The 18,733-nt window shown below is 58.5% G+C and overlaps 1 protein-coding gene across 1 annotated transcript in view; it reads left to right on the top strand.

Moving 5' to 3' along the window:
* The window catches only part of LOC140403473 (pro-neuregulin-3, membrane-bound isoform-like), a 439,024-nt gene that overhangs the window by 301,487 nt on the left and 118,804 nt on the right, over positions 1–18,733 (top strand). The window lies entirely within an intron of this gene.

Here is an 18,733-nt window from a genome sequence, read left to right as displayed (position 1 = left end):
TTTGCTGATCACGCACATTCCCCATCCAGCACCCTCCTGATGCCGCACATTCCCCATCCAGCATCCTCCTGATGCCGCACATTCCCCATCCAGCATCCTCCTGATGCCACACATTCCCCATCCTGCACCTCCCTGATCCCGCACATTCCCCATCCAGCACTTTGCTGATGCCGCACATTCCCCATCCAGCACTTTGCTGATCACGCACATTCCCCATCCAGCATCCTCCTGATGCCACACATTCCCCATCCTGCACCTCCCTGATCCCGCACATTCCCCATCCAGCACTTTGCTGATCACGCACATTCCCCATCCAGCACCCTCCTGATCCAGCACATTCCCCATCCTGCACCCTCCTGATCCAGCAGATTCCCCATCCAGCACCCTCCTGATCCCGCACATTCCCCATCCAGCACTTTGCTGATCACGCACATTCCCCATCCAGCACCCTCCTGATCCAGCACATTCCCCATCCTGCACCCTCCTGATCCAGCAGATTCCCCATCCAGCACCCTCCTGATCACGCACATTCCCCATTCAGCACTTTGCTGATGCCGCACATTCCCCATCCAGCACTTTGCTGATCACGCACATTCCCCATCCAGCACCCTCCTGATGCCGCACATTCCCCATCCAGCATCCTCCTGATGCCGCACATTCCCCATCCAGCATCCTCCTGATGCCACACATTCCCCATCCTGCACCTCCCTTATCCCGCACATTCCCCATCCAGCACCTCGCTGATCCCGCACATTCCCCATCCAGCACCTTTCTGATCCCGCACATTCCCCATCCAGCACCCTCCTGATCCCGCACATTCCCCATCCAGCACCCTCCTAATCCCGCACAATCCCCATCCAGAACCTTGCTGATCCCGCACATTCCCCATCCAGCACCCTCCTGATCCCGCACATTCCCCATCCAGCACCCTCCTGATCCCGCACAATCCCCATCCAGAACCTTGCTGATCCCTCACATTCCCCTTCCAGCAACCTCCTGATCCAGCACATTCTCCATCCAGCACCCTCCTGATCCCGCACATTCCCCATCCAGCACCCTCCTAATCCCGCACAATCCCCATCCAGAACCTTGCTGATCCCGCACATTCCCCATCCAGCACCCTCCTGATCCCGCACATTCCCCATCCAGCACCCTCCTGATCCCGCACAATCCCCATCCAGAACCTTGCTGATCCCTCACATTCCCCTTCCAGCAACCTCCTGATCCAGCACAATCCCCATCCAGAACCTTGCTGATCCCGCACATTCCCCATCCAGCACCCTCCTGATCCAGCACATTCCCCATCCAGCACACTCCTGATCCAGCACATTCCCCATCCAGCACCCTCCTGATCCCTCACATTCCCCATCCAGCACCCTCCTGATCCCGCACATTCCCCATCCCGCACCCTCCTGATCCAGCACATTCCCCATCCAGCACTTTCCTGATCCCGCACATTCCCCATCCAGCACCCTCCTGATCCCGCACATTCCCCATCCCGCACCCTCCTGATCCAGCACGTTCCCCATCCAGCAGCCTCCTGATCCAGCAAATTCCCCATCCAGCACTTTCCTGATCCAGCAAATTCCCCATCCAGCACTTTGCTGATCCCGCACATTTCCCATCCAGCACCCTCCTGATCCCGCACATTTCCCATCCAGCACCCTCCTGATCCCGCATATTCCCCATCCAGCACATTTCTGATCCCACACTTTCCCCATTCAGCACATTTCTGATCCCACACTTTCCCCATTCAGCACCCTCGTAATCCAGCACATTCCCCATCCAGCACCCTCCTGATCCAGCACATTCCCCATCCAGCACCCTCCTGATCCAGCACATTCCCCATCCAGCACCCTCCTGATCCAGCACATTCCCCATCCAGCACCCTCCTGATCCAGCACATTCCCCATCCAGCACCCTCCTGATCCTGCACATTCCCCATCCAGCACCCTCCTGATCCCGCACATTCCCCATCCAGCACCTTCCTGATCCCGCACATTCCCCATCCAGCACCCTCCTGATCCCGCACATTCCCCATCCAGCACCCTCCTGATCCCGCACATTCCCCATCCAGCACCCTCCTGATCCCGCACATTCCCCATCCAGCACCCTCCTGATCCCGCACATTCCCCATCCAGCACCCTCCTGATCCCGCACATTCCCCATCCAGCACCCTCCTGATCCCGCACATTCCCCATCCAGCACCTTGCTGTTGCTGCACATTTCCCATCCAGCACCCTCCTGATCCCGCACATTCCCCATCCAGCACACTCCTGATCCAGCAGATTCCCCATCCAGCACCTTGCTATTCCCGCACATTCCACATCCTGCACCCTCCTGATCCAGCACATTCCCCATCCTGCACCCTCCTGATCCAGCAGATTCCCCATCCAGCACCTTGCTGATCCCGCACATTCCACATCCAGCACCCTCCTGATCCAGCACATTCCCCATCCTGCACCCTCCTGATCCAGCAGATTCCCCATCCAGCACCTTGCTGATCCCGCACATTCCACATCCTGCACCCTCCTGATCCAGCATATTCCCCATCCAGCACCTTGCTGATCCCGCACATTCCCCATCCTGCACCCTCCTGATCCCGCACATTCCCCATCCAGCACTTTGCTGATCACGCACATTCCCCATCCAGCACCCTCCTGATCCAGCACATTCCCCATCCAGCACCCTCCTGATCCCGCACATTCCCCATCCAGCACCCTCCTGATCCCGCACATTCCCCATTCAGCACCTTGCTGATCCTGCACATTTCCCATCCAGCTCCTTCCTCATCCCGCACATTCCCCATCCAGCACCCTCCTGATCCAGCACATTCCCTATCCAGCACCCTCCTGATGCCGCACATTCCCCATCCAGCACCCTCCTGATCCCGTACATTCCCCATCCAGCACCCTCCTGATCCAGCACATTCCCCATCCAGCACACTCCTGATACCACACATTCCCTATCCAGCACCCTCCTGATGCCACACATTCCCCATCCAGCACCCTCCTGATCCCGCACATTCCCCATCCAGCTCCCTCCTGATCCCGCACATTCCCCATCCAGCACCCTCCTGATCCCGCACATTCCCCATCCAGCACCCTCCTGATCCCGCACATTCCCCATCCAGTACCCTCCAGATCCAGCACATTCCCCATCCAGCACCCTCCTGATCCCGCACATTCCCCATCCAGCACCCTCCTGATCCCGCACATTCCCCATCCAGCACCCTCCTGATCCCGCTCATTCCCCATCCAGCACCCTCCTGATCCAGCACATTCCCCATCCAGCACTCACCTGATCCCGCAGATTCCCCATCCAGCACCCTCCTGATCCCGCACATTCCCCATCCAGCACCCTCCTGATCCCGCACATTCCCCATCCAGCACCGTCCTGATCCCGCACATTCCCCATCCAGCACCCTCCTCATCCCGCACATTCCCCATCCAGCACCCTCCTGATCCCGCACATTCCCCATCCCGCACCCTCCTGATCCAGCACATTCCCCATCCAGCACTTTCCTGATCCCGCACATTCCCCATCCAGCACCCTCCTGATCCCGCACATTCCCCATCCAGCACCCTCCTGATCCAGCACGTTCCCCATCCAGCACCCTCCTGATCCAGCAAATTCCCCATCCAGCACTTTCCTGATCCCGCAGATTTCCCATCCAGCACCCTCCTGATCCAGCAAATTCCCCATCCAGCACTTTGCTGATCCCGCACATTTCCCATCCAGCACCCTCCTGATCCCGCACATTCCCTATCCAGCACCCTCCTGATCCCGCACATTCCCCATCCCGCACCCTCCTGATCCAGCACGTTCCCCATCCAGCACCCTCCTGATCCAGCAAATTCCCCATCCAGCACTTTCCTGATCCGCAGATTTCCATCCAGCACCCTCCTGATCCAGCACATTCCCCATCCAGCACCTTGCTGATCCCGCATATTCCCCATCCAGCACATTTCTGATCCCACACTTTCCCCATTCAGCACCCACGTAATCCAGCACATTCCCCATCCAGCACCCTCCTGATGCTGCACATTCCCCATCCAGCACCCTCCTGATCCAGCACATTCCACATCCAGCACCCTCCTGATCCAGCAGATTCCCCAAAAAGCACCCTCCTGATCCTGCACATTCCCCATCCAGCACCTTGGTGTTCCCTCACATTCCCCATCCAGCACCTTCCTGATCCCGCACATTCCCCATCCAGCACCCTCCTGATCCCGCACATTCCCCATCCAGCACCCTCCTGATCCCGCACATTCCCCATCCAGCACTCTCCTGATCCAGCACATTCCCCATCCAGCACCCTCCTGATCCCGCACATTCCCCATCCAGCACCCTCCTGATCCCGCACATTCCCCATCCAGCACCCTCCTGATCCAGCACATTCCCCATCCAGCACCCTCCTGATCCCGCACATTCCCCATCCAGCACCCTCCTGATCCCGCACATTCCCCATCCAGCACCCTCCTGATCCCGCACATTCCCCATCCAGCACCTTGCTGTTGCTGCACATTTCCCATCCAGCACCCTCCTGATCCCGCACATTCCCCATCCAGCACACTCCTGATCCAGCAGATTCCCCATCCAGCACCTTGCTGATCCCGCACATTCCACATCCTGCACCCTCCTGATCCAGCACATTCCCCATCCTGCACCCTCCTGATCCAGCAGATTCCCCATCCAGCACCTTGCTGATCCCGCACATTCCACATCCAGCACCCTCCTGATCCCGCACATTCCCCATCCAGCACTTTGCTGATCCCGCACATTCCACATCCAGCACCCTCCTGATCCAGCACATTCCCCATCCAGCACCCTCCTGATCCCGCACATTCCCCATCCAGCACCCTCCTGATCCCGCACATTCCCCATCCAGCACCCTCCTGATCCCGCTCATTCCCCATCCAGCACCCTCCTGATCCAGCACATTCCCCATCCAGCACTCACCTGATCCCGCAGATTCCCCATCCAGCACCCTCCTGATCCCGCACATTCCCCATCCAGCACCGTCCTGATCCCGCACATTCCCCATCCAGCACCTTGCTGATCCCGCATATTCCCCATCCAGCACATTTCTGATCCCACACTTTCCCCATTCAGCACCCTCATAATCCAGCACATTCCCCATCCAGCACCCTCCTGATCCAGCAGATTCCCCAAAAAGCACCCTCCTGATCCAGCACACTCCTGATCCTGCACATTCCCCATCCAGCACCCTCCTGATCCAGCACACTCCTGATCCAGCACATTCCCCATCCAGCACCTTGGTGTTCCCTCACATTCCCCATCCAGCACCATCCAGCACTGTAAATTCAATGATAATCTATGATTAATCTAGGACAAAGGTTCGGCACAACATCGTGGGCCGAAGGGCCTGTTCTGTGCTGTATTTTCTATGTTCTATGTTCTATGTTCTATTCCCCATCCAGCACCCTCCTCATCCCGCACATTCCCCATCCAGCACCCTCCTGATCCCGCACATTCCCCATCCCGCACCCTCCTGATCCAGCACATTCCCCATCCAGCACTTTCCTGATCCCGCACATTCCCCATCCAGCACACTCCTGATCCAGCAGATTCCCCATCCAGCACCTTGCTATTCCCGCACATTCCACATCCTGCACCCTCCTGATCCAGCACATTCCCCATCCTGCACCCTCCTGATCCAGCAGATTCCCCATCCAGCACCTTGCTGATCCCGCACATTCCACATCCAGCACCCTCCTGATCCAGCACATTCCCCATCCTGCACCCTCCTGATCCAGCAGATTCCCCATCCAGCACCTTGCTGATCCCGCACATTCCACATCCTGCACCCTCCTGATCCAGCATATTCCCCATCCAGCACCTTGCTGATCCCGCACATTCCCCATCCTGCACCCTCCTGATCCCGCACATTCCCCATCCAGCACTTTGCTGATCACGCACATTCCCCATCCAGCACCCTCCTGATCCAGCACATTCCCCATCCAGCACCCTCCTGATCCCGCACATTCCCCATCCAGCACCCTCCTGATCCCGCACATTCCCCATTCAGCACCTTGCTGATCCTGCACATTTCCCATCCAGCTCCTTCCTCATCCCGCACATTCCCCATCCAGCACCCTCCTGATCCAGCACATTCCCTATCCAGCACCCTCCTGATGCCGCACATTCCCCATCCAGCACCCTCCTGATCCCGTACATTCCCCATCCAGCACCCTCCTGATCCAGCACATTCCCCATCCAGCACACTCCTGATCCCACACATTCCCTATCCAGCACCCTCCTGATGCCACACATTCCCCATCCAGCACCCTCCTGATCCCGCACATTCCCCATCCAGCTCCCTCCTGATTCCGCACATTCCCCATCCAGCACCCTCCTGATCCCGCACATTCCCCATCCAGCACCCTCCTGATCCCGCACATTCCCCATCCAGTACCCTCCAGATCCAGCACATTCCCCATCCAGCACCCTCCTGATCCCGCACATTCCCCATCCAGCACACTCCTGATCCCGCACATTCCCCATCCAGCACCCTCCTGATCCCGCTCATTCCCCATCCAGCACCCTCCTGATCCAGCACATTCCCCATCCAGCACTCACCTGATCCCGCAGATTCCCCATCCAGCACCCTCCTGATCCCGCACATTCCCCATCCAGCACCCTCCTGATCCCGCACATTCCCCATCCAGCACCGTCCTGATCCCGCACATTCCCCATCCAGCACCCTCCTCATCCCGCACATTCCCCATCCAGCACCCTCCTGATCCCGCACATTCCCCATCCCGCACCCTCCTGATCCAGCACATTCCCCATCCAGCACTTTCCTGATCCCGCACATTCCCCATCCAGCACCCTCCTGATCCCGCACATTCCCCATCCAGCACCCTCCTGATCCAGCACGTTCCCCATCCAGCACCCTCCTGATCCAGCAAATTCCCCATCCAGCACTTTCCTGATCCCGCAGATTTCCCATCCAGCACCCTCCTGATCCAGCAAATTCCCCATCCAGCACTTTGCTGATCCCGCACATTTCCCATCCAGCACCCTCCTGATCCCGCACATTCCCCATCCAGCACCCTCCTGATCCCGCACATTCCCCATCCCGCACCCTCCTGATCCAGCACGTTCCCCATCCAGCACCCTCCTGATCCAGCAAATTCCCCATCCAGCACTTTCCTGATCCGCAGATTTCCATCCAGCACCCTCCTGATCCAGCACATTCCCCATCCAGCACCTTGCTGATCCCGCATATTCCCCATCCAGCACATTTCTGATCCCACACTTTCCCCATTCAGCACCCACGTAATCCAGCACATTCCCCATCCAGCACCCTCCTGATGCTGCACATTCCCCATCCAGCACCCTCCTGATCCAGCACATTCCACATCCAGCACCCTCCTGATCCAGCAGATTCCCCAAAAAGCACCCTCCTGATCCTGCACATTCCCCATCCAGCACCTTGGTGTTCCCTCACATTCCCCATCCAGCACCTTCCTGATCCCGCACATTCCCCATCCAGCACCCTCCTGATCCCGCACATTCCCCATCCAGCACCCTCCTGATCCCGCACATTCCCCATCCAGCACTCTCCTGATCCAGCACATTCCCCATCCAGCACCCTCCTGATCCCGCACATTCCCCATCCAGCACCCTCCTGATCCCGCACATTCCCCATCCAGCACCCTCCTGATCCAGCACATTCCCCATCCAGCACCCTCCTGATCCCGCACATTCCCCATCCAGCACCCTCCTGATCCCGCACATTCCCCATCCAGCACCCTCCTGATCCCGCACATTCCCCATCCAGCACCTTGCTGTTGCTGCACATTTCCCATCCAGCACCCTCCTGATCCCGCACATTCCCCATCCAGCACACTCCTGATCCAGCAGATTCCCCATCCAGCACCTTGCTGATCCCGCACATTCCACATCCTGCACCCTCCTGATCCAGCACATTCCCCATCCTGCACCCTCCTGATCCAGCAGATTCCCCATCCAGCACCTTGCTGATCCCGCACATTCCACATCCAGCACCCTCCTGATCCCGCACATTCCCCATCCAGCACTTTGCTGATCCCGCACATTCCACATCCAGCACCCTCCTGATCCAGCACATTCCCCATCCAGCACCCTCCTGATCCCGCACATTCCCCATCCAGCACCCTCCTGATCCCGCACATTCCCCATCCAGCACCCTCCTGATCCCGCTCATTCCCCATCCAGCACCCTCCTGATCCAGCACATTCCCCATCCAGCACTCACCTGATCCCGCAGATTCCCCATCCAGCACCCTCCTGATCCCGCACATTCCCCATCCAGCACCGTCCTGATCCCGCACATTCCCCATCCAGCACCTTGGTGATCCCGCATATTCCCCATCCAGCACATTTCTGATCCCACACTTTCCCCATTCAGCACCCTCATAATCCAGCACATTCCCCATCCAGCACCCTCCTGATCCAGCAGATTCCCCAAAAAGCACCCTCCTGATCCAGCACACTCCTGATCCTGCACATTCCCCATCCAGCACCCTCCTGATCCAGCACACTCCTGATCCAGCACATTCCCCATCCAGCACCTTGGTGTTCCCTCACATTCCCCATCCAGCACCATCCAGCACTGTAAATTCAATGATAATCTATGATTAATCTAGGACAAAGGTTCGGCACAACATCGTGGGCCGAAGGGCCTGTTCTGTGCTGTATTTTCTATGTTCTATGTTCTATGTTCTATTCCCCATCCAGCACCCTCCTCATCCCGCACATTCCCCATCCAGCACCCTCCTGATCCCGCACATTCCCCATCCCGCACCCTCCTGATCCAGCACATTCCCCATCCAGCACTTTCCTGATCCCGCACATTCCCCATCCAGCACCCTCCTGATCCAGCAAATTCCCCATCCAGCACTTTCCTGATCCCGCACATTTCCCATCCAGCACCCTCCTGATCCAGCAAATTCCCCATCCAGCACTTTGCTGATCCCGCACATTTCCCATCCAGCACATTTCTGATCCCACACTTTCCCCATTCAGCACCCTCGTAATCCAGCACATTCCCCATCCAGCACCCTCCTGATCCTGCACATTCCCCATCCAGCACCCTCCTGATCCCGCACATTCCCCATCCAGCACCCTCCTGATCCCGCACATTCCCCATCCAGCACCCTCCTGATCCCGCACATTCCCCATCCAGCACCCTCCTGATCCCGCACATTCCCCATCCAGCACCTTGCTGTTGCTGCACATTTCCCATCCAGCACCCTCCTGATCCCGCACATTCCCCATCCAGCACACTCCTGATCCAGCAGATTCCCCATCCAGCACCTTGCTGATCCCGCACATTCCACATCCTGCACCCTCCTGATCCAGCACATTCCCCATCCTGCACCCTCCTGATCCAGCAGATTCCCCATCCAGCACCTTGCTGATCCCACACATTCCACATCCAGCACCCTCCTGATCCCGCACATTCCCCATCCAGCACTTTGCTGATCACGCGCATTCCCCATCCAGCACCCTCCTGATCCCGCACATTCCACATCCAGCACCTTGCTGTTGCTGCACATTTCCCATCCAGCACCCTCCTGATCCCGCACATTCCCCATCCAGCACACTCCTGATCCAGCAGATTCCCCATCCAGCACCTTGCTGATCCCGCACATTCCACATCCTGCACCCTCCTGATCCAGCACATTCCCCATCCTGCACCCTCCTGATCCAGCAGATTCCCCATCCAGCACCTTGCTGATCCCGCACATTCCACATCCAGCACCCTCCTGATCCCGCACATTCCCCATCCAGCACTTTGCTGATCACGCGCATTCCCCATCCAGCACCCTCCTGATCCAGCACATTCCCCATCCAGCACCCTCCTGATCCCGCACATTCCCCATCCAGCACCCTCCTGATCCAGCACATTCCCCATCCTGCACCCTCCTGATCCAGCAGATTCCCCATCCAGCACCCTCCTGATCCAGCACATTCCCCGTCCTGCACCCTCCTGATCCCGCACATTCCCCATCCAGCACTTTGCTGATCACGCACATTCCCCATCCAGCACTTTGCTGATCACGCACATTCCCCATCCAGCACCCTCCTGATGCCGCACATTCCCCATCCAGCATCCTCCTGATGCCGCACATTCCCCATCCAGCATCCTCCTGATGCCACACATTCCCCATCCTGCACCTGCCTGATCCCGCACATTCCCCATCCAGCACTTTGCTGATGCCGCACATTCCCCATCCAGCACTTTGCTGATCACGCACATTCCCCATCCAGCATCCTCCTGATGCCACACATTCCCCATCCTGCACCTCCCTGATCCCGCACATTCCCCATCCAGCACTTTGCTGATCACGCACATTCCCCATCCAGCACCCTCCTGATCCAGCACATTCCCCATCCTGCACCCTCCTGATCCAGCAGATTCCCCATCCAGCACCCTCCTGATCCCGCACATTCCCCATCCAGCACTTTGCTGATCACGCACATTCCCCATCCAGCACCCTCCTGATCCAGCACATTCCCCATCCTGCACCCTCCTGATCCAGCAGATTCCCCATCCAGCACCCTCCTGATCACGCACATTCCCCATCCAGCACTTTGCTGATGCCGCACATTCCCCATCCAGCACTTTGCTGATCACGCACATTCCCCATCCAGCACCCTCCTGATGCCGCACATTCCCCATCCAGCATCCTCCTGATGCCGCACGTTCCCCATCCAGCATCCTCCTGATGCCACACATTCCCCATCCTGCACCTCCCTGATCCCGCACATTCCCCATCCAGCACCTCGCTGAACCCGCACATTCCCCATCCAGCACCTTTCTGATCCCGCACATTCCCCATCCAGCACCCTCCTGATCCCGCACATTCCCCATCCAGCACCCTCCTAATCCCGCACAATCCCCATCCAGAACCTTGCTGATCCCGCACATTCCCCATCCAGCACCCTCCTGATTCCGCACATTCCCCATCCAGCACCCTCCTGATCCCGCACAATCCCCATCCAGAACCTTGCTGATCCCTCACATTCCCCTTCCAGCAACCTCCTGATCCAGCACATTCCCCATCCAGCACCCTCCTGATCCCGCACATTCCCCATCCAGCACCCTCCTAATCCCGCACAATCCCCATCCAGAACCTTGCTGATCCCGCACATTCCCCATCCAGCACCCTCCTGATCCCGCACATTCCCCATCCAGCACCCTCCTGATCCCGCACAATCCCCATCCAGAACCTTGCTGATCCCTCACATTCCCCTTCCAGCAACCTCCTGATCCAGCACAATCCCCATCCAGAACCTTGCTGATCCCGCACATTCCCCATCCAGCACCCTCCTGATCCAGCACATTCCCCATCCAGCACACTCCTGATCCAGCACATTCCCCATCCAGCACCCTCCTGATCCCTCACATTCCCCATCCAGCACCCTCCTGATCCCGCACATTCCCCATCCCGCACCCTCCTGATCCAGCACATTCCCCATCCAGCACTTTCCTGATCCCGCACATTCCCCATCCAGCACCCTCCTGATCCCGCACATTCCCCATCCCGCACCCTCCTGATCCAGCACGTTCCCCATCCAGCAGCCTCCTGATCCAGCAAATTCCCCATCCAGCACTTTCCTGATCCAGCAAATTCCCCATCCAGCACTTTGCTGATCCCGCACATTTCCCATCCAGCACCCTCCTGATCCCGCACATTTCCCATCCAGCACCCTCCTGATCCCGCATATTCCCCATCCAGCACATTTCTGATCCCACACTTTCCCCATTCAGCACATTTCTGATCCCACACTTTCCCCATTCAGCACCCTCGTAATCCAGCACATTCCCCATCCAGCACCCTCCTGATCCAGCACATTCCCCATCCAGCACCCTCCTGATCCAGCACATTCCCCATCCAGCACCCTCCTGATCCAGCACATTCCCCATCCAGCACCCTCCTGATCCTGCACATTCCCCATCCAGCACCCTCCTGATCCCGCACATTCCCCATCCAGCACCTTCCTGATCCCGCACATTCCCCATCCAGCACCCTCCTGATCCCGCACATTCCCCATCCAGCACCCTCCTGATCCCGCACATTCCCCATCCAGCACCCTCCTGATCCCGCACATTCCCCATCCAGCACCCTCCTGATCCCGCACATTCCCCATCCAGCACCCTCCTGATCCCGCACATTCCCCATCCAGCACCCTCCTGATCCCGCACATTCCCCATCCAGCACCTTGCTGTTGCTGCACATTTCCCATCCAGCACCCTCCTGATCCCGCACATTCCCCATCCAGCACACTCCTGATCCAGCAGATTCCCCATCCAGCACCTTGCTATTCCCGCACATTCCTCATCCTGCACCCTCCTGATCCAGCACATTCCCCATCCTGCACCCTCCTGATCCAGCAGATTCCCCATCCAGCACCTTGCTGATCCCGCACATTCCACATCCAGCACCCTCCTGATCCAGCACATTCCCCATCCTGCACCCTCCTGATCCAGCAGATTCCCCATCCAGCACCTTGCTGATCCCGCACATTCCACATCCTGCACCCTCCTGATCCAGCACATTCCCCATCCAGCACCTTGCTGATCCCGCACATTCCCCATCCTGCACCCTCCTGATCCCGCACATTCCCCATCCAGCACTTTGCTGATCACGCACATTCCCCATCCAGCACCCTCCTGATCCAGCACATTCCCCATCCAGCACCCTCCTGATCCCGCACATTCCCCATCCAGCACCCTCCTGATCCAGCACATTCCCCATCCTGCACCCTCCTGATCCAGCAGATTCCCCATCCAGCACCCTCCTGATCCCGCACATTCCCCATCCAGCACCTCGCTGATCCCGCACATTCCCCATCCAGCACCTTTCTGATCCCGCACATTCCCCATCCAGCACCCTCCTGATCCCGCACATTCCCCATCCAGCACCCTCCTAATCCCGCACAATCCCCATCCAGAACCTTGCTGATCCCGCACATTCCCCATCCAGCACCCTCCTGATCCCGCACATTCCCCATCCAGCACCCTCCTGATCCCTCACATTCCCCTTCCAGCAACCTCCTGATCCCGCACATTCCCCATCCAGCACCCTCCTGATCCCTCACATTCCCCATCCAGCACCCTCCTGATCCCGCACATTCCCCATCCAGCACCCTCCTGATCCCTCACATTCCCCATCCAGCACCCTCCTGATCCCGCACATTCCCCATCCAGCACCCTCCTAATCCCGCACAATCCCCATCCAGAACCTTGCTGATCCAGCACATTCCCCATCCAGCACCCTCCTGATCCCGCACATTCCCCATCCAGCACCCTCCTGATCCAGCACATTCCCCATCCAGCACCCTCCTGATCCCGCACATTCCCCATCCAGCACCCTCCTGATCCTGCACATTCCCCATCCAGCACCCTCCTGATCCAGCACATTCCCTATCCAGCACCCTCCTGATCCCGCACATTCCCCATCCAGCACTTTGCTGATCACGCACATTCCCCATCCAGCACCCTCCTGATCCAGCACATTCCCCATCCTGCACCCTCCTGATCCAGCAGATTCCCCATCCAGCACCCTCCTGATCACGCACATTCCCCATTCAGCACTTTGCTGATGCCGCACATTCCCCATCCAGCACTTTGCTGATCACGCACATTCCCCATCCAGCACCCTCCTGATGCCGCACATTCCCCATCCAGCATCCTCCTGATGCCGCACATTCCCCATCCAGCATCCTCCTGATGCCACACATTCCCCATCCTGCACCTCCCTTATCCCGCACATTCCCCATCCAGCACCTCGCTGATCCCGCACATTCCCCATCCAGCACTTTTCTGATCCCGCACATTCCCCATCCAGCACCCTCCTGATCCCGCACATTCCCCATCCAGCACCCTCCTAATCCCGCACAATCCCCATCCAGAACCTTGCTGATCCCGCACATTCCCCATCCAGCACCCTCCTGATCCCGCACATTCCCCATCCAGCACCCTCCTGATCCCGCACAATCCCCATCCAGAACCTTGCTGATCCCTCACATTCCCCTTCCAGCAACCTCCTGATCCAGCACATTCTCCATCCAGCACCCTCCTGATCCCGCACATTCCCCATCCAGCACCCTCCTAATCCCGCACAATCCCCATCCAGAACCTTGCTGATCCCGCACATTCCCCATCCAGCACCCTCCTGATCCCGCACATTCCCCATCCAGCACCCTCCTGATCCCGCACAATCCCCATCCAGAACCTTGCTGATCCCTCACATTCCCCTTCCAGCAACCTCCTGATCCAGCACAATCCCCATCCAGAACCTTGCTGATCCCGCACATTCCCCATCCAGCACCCTCCTGATCCCTCACATTCCCCATCCAGCACCCTCCTGATCCCGCACGTTCCCCATCCCGCACCCTCCTGATCCAGCACATTCCCCATCCAGCACTTTCCTGATCCCGCACATTCCCCATCCAGCACCCTCCTGATCCCGCACATTCCCCATCCCGCACCCTCCTGATCCAGCACGTTCCCCATCCAGCAGCCTCCTGATCCAGCAAATTCCCCATCCAGCACTTTCCTGACCCAGCAAATTCCCCATCCAGCACTTTGCTGATCCCGCACATTTCCCATCCAGCACCCTCCTGATCCCGCACATTTCCCATCCAGCACCCTCCTGATCCCGCATATTCCCCATCCAGCACATTTCTGATCCCACACTTTCCCCATTCAGCACATTTCTGATCCCACACTTTCCCCATTCAGCACCCTCGTAATCCAGCACATTCCCCATCCAGCACCCTCCTGATCCAGCACATTCCCCATCCAGCACCCTCCTGATCCAGCACATTCCCCATCCAGCACCCTCCTGATCCAGCACATTCCCCATCCAGCACCCTCCTGATCCAGCACATTCCCCATCCAGCACCCTCCTGATCCTGCACATTCCCCATCCAGCACCCTCCTGATCCCGCACATTCCCCATCCAGCACCTTCCTGATCCCGCACATTCCCCATCCAGCACCCTCCTGATCCCGCACATTCCCCATCCAGCACCCTCCTGATCCCGCACATTCCCCATCCAGCACCCTCCTGATCCCGCACATTCCCCATCCAGCACCCTCCTGATCCCGCACATTCCCCATCCAGCACCCTCCTGATCCCGCACATTCCCCATCCAGCACCCTCCTGATCCCGCACATTCCCCATCCAGCACCTTGCTGTTGCTGCACATTTCCCATCCAGCACCCTCCTGATCCCGCACATTCCCCATCCAGCACACTCCTGATCCAGCAGATTCCCCATCCAGCACCTTGCTATTCCCGCACATTCCACATCCTGCACCCTCCTGATCCAGCACATTCCCCATCCTGCACCCTCCTGATCCAGCAGATTCCCCATCCAGCACCTTGCTGATCCCGCACATTCCACATCCAGCACCCTCCTGATCCAGCACATTCCCCATCCTGCACCCTCCTGATCCAGCAGATTCCCCATCCAGCACCTTGCTGATCCCGCACATTCCACATCCTGCACCCTCCTGATCCAGCACATTCCCCATCCAGCACCTTGCTGATCCCGCACATTCCCCATCCTGCACCCTCCTGATCCCGCACATTCCCCATCCAGCACTTTGCTGATCACGCACATTCCCCATCCAGCACCCTCCTGATCCAGCACATTCCCCATCCAGCACCCTCCTGATCCCGCACATTCCCCATCCAGCACCCTCCTGATCCCGCACATTCCCCATCCAGCACCTTGCTGATCCTGCACATTTCCCATCCAGCTCCTTCCTCATCCCGCACATTCCCCATCCAGCACCCTCCTGATCCAGCACATTCCCTATCCAGCACCCTCCTGATGCCGCACATTCCCCATCCAGCACCCTCCTGATCCCGTACATTCCCCATCCAGCACCCTCCTGATCCAGCACATTCCCCATCCAGCACACTCCTGATCCCACACATTCCCTATCCAGCACCCTCCTGATGCCACACATTCCCCATCCAGCACCCTCCTGATCCCGCACATTCCCCATCCAGCTCCCTCCTGATCCCGCACATTCCCCATCCAGCACCCTCCTGATCCCGCACATTCCCCATCCAGCACCCTCCTTATCCCGCACATTCCCCATCCAGTACCCTCCAGATCCAGCACATTCCCCATCCAGCACCCTCCTGATCCCGCACATTCCCCATCCAGCACCCTCCTGATCCCGCACATTCCCCATCCAGCACCCTCCTGATCCCGCTCATTCCCCATCCAGCACCCTCCTGATCCAGCACATTCCCCATCCAGCACTCACCTGATCCCGCAGATTCCCCATCCAGCACCCTCCTGATCCCGCACATTCCCCATCCAGCACCCTCCTGATCCCGCACATTCCCCATCCAGCACCGTCCTGATCCCGCACATTCCCCATCCAGCACCCTCCTCATCCCGCACATTCCCCATCCAGCACCCTCCTGATCCCGCACATTCCCCATCCCGCACCCTCCTGATCCAGCACATTCCCCATCCAGCACTTTCCTGATCCCGCACATTCCCCATCCAGCACCCTCCTGATCCCTCACATTCCCCTTCCAGCAACCTCCTGATCCAGCACAATCCCCATCCAGAACCTTGCTGATCCCGCACATTCCCCATCCAGCACCCTCCTGATCCAGCACATTCCCCATCCAGCACACTCCTGATCCAGCACATTCCCCATCCAGCACCCTCCTGATCCCTCACATTCCCCATTCAGCACCCTCCTGATCCCGCACATTCCCCATCCCGCACCCTCCTGATCCAGCACATTCCCCATCCAGCACTTTCCTGATCCCGCACATTCCCCATCCAGCACCCTCCTGATCCCGCACATTCCCCATCCCGCACCCTCCTGATCCAGCACGTTCCCCATCCAGCAGCCTCCTGATCCAGCAAATTCCCCATCCAGCACTTTCCTGATCCAGCAAATTCCCCATCCAGCACTTTGCTGATCCCGCACATTTCCCATCCAGCACCCTCCTGATCCCGCACATTTCCCATCCAGCACCCTCCTGATCCCGCATATTCCCCATCCAGCACATTTCTGATCCCACACTTTCCCCATTCAGCACATTTCTGATCCCACACTTTCCCCATTCAGCACCCTCGTAATCCAGCACATTCCCCATCCAGCACCCTCCTGATCCAGCACATTCCCCATCCAGCACCCTCCTGATCCAGCACATTCCCCATCCAGCACCCTCCTGATCCAGCACATTCCCCATCCAGCACCCTCCTGATCCAGCACATTCCCCATCCAGCACCCTCCTGATCCTGCACATTCCCCATCCAGCACCCTCCTGATCCCGCACATTCCCCATCCAGCACCTTCCTGATCCCGCACATTCCCCATCCAGCACCCTCCTGATCCCGCACATTCCCCATCCAGCACCCTCCTGATCCCGCACATTCCCCATCCAGCACCCTCCTGATCCCGCACATTCCCCATCCAGCACCCTCCTGATCCCGCACATTCCCCATCCAGCACCCTCCTGATCCCGCACATTCCCCATCCAGCACCCTCCTGATCCCGCACATTCCCCATCCAGCACCTTGCTGTTGCTGCACATTTCCCATCCAGCACCCTCCTGATCCCGCACATTCCCCATCCAGCACACTCCTGATCCAGCAGATTCCCCATCCAGCACCTTGCTATTCCCGCACATTCCACATCCTGCACCCTCCTGATCCAGCACATTCCCCATCCTGCACCCTCCTGATCCAGCAGATTCCCCATCCAGCACCTTGCTGATCCCGCACATTCCACATCCAGCACCCTCCTGATCCAGCACATTCCCCATCCTGCACCCTCCTGATCCAGCAGATTCCCCATCCAGCACCTTGCTGATCCCGCACATTCCACATCCTGCACCCTCCTGATCCAGCACATTCCCCATCCAGCACCTTGCTGATCCCGCACATTCCCCATCCTGCACCCTCCTGATCCCGCACATTCCCCATCCAGCACTTTGCTGATCACGCACATTCCCCATCCAGCACCCTCCTGATCCAGCACATTCCCCATCCAGCACCCTCCTGATCCCGCACATTCCCCATCCAGCACCCTCCTGATCCCGCACATTCCCCATCCAGCACCTTGCTGATCCTGCACATTTCCCATCCAGCTCCTTCCTCATCCCGCACATTCCCCATCCAGCACCCTCCTGATCCAGCACATTCCCTATCCAGCACCCTCCTGATGCCGCACATTCCCCATCCAGCACCCTCCTGATCCCGTACATTCCCCATCCAGCACCCTCCTGATCCAGCACATTCCCCATCCAGCACACTCCTGATCCCACACATTCCCTATCCAGCACCCTCCTGATGCCACACATTCCCCATCCAGCACCCTCCTGATCCCGCACATTCCCCATCCAGCTCCCTCCTGATCCCGCACATTCCCCATCCAGCACCCTCCTGATCCCGCACATTCCCCATCCAGCACCCTCCTGATCCCGCACATTCCCCATCCAGTACCCTCCAGATCCAGCACATTCCCCATCCAGCACCCTCCTGATCCCGCACATTCCCCATCCAGCACCCTCCTGATCCCGCACATTCCCCATCCAGCACCCTCCTGATCCCGCTCATTCCCCATCCAGCACCCTCCTGATCCAGCACATTCCCCATCCAGCACTCACCTGATCCCGCAGATTCCCCATCCAGCACCCTCCTGATCCCGCACATTCCCCATCCAGCA

Source organism: Scyliorhinus torazame, chromosome 28, assembly GCF_047496885.1.
Source record: "Scyliorhinus torazame isolate Kashiwa2021f chromosome 28, sScyTor2.1, whole genome shotgun sequence".
In the NCBI taxonomy this organism is placed as follows: domain Eukaryota; kingdom Metazoa; phylum Chordata; class Chondrichthyes; order Carcharhiniformes; family Scyliorhinidae; genus Scyliorhinus; species Scyliorhinus torazame.
The sequence above is the reverse complement of the archived record's forward strand: the minus strand, read 5'-3'. Positions and strand labels throughout refer to the sequence as shown.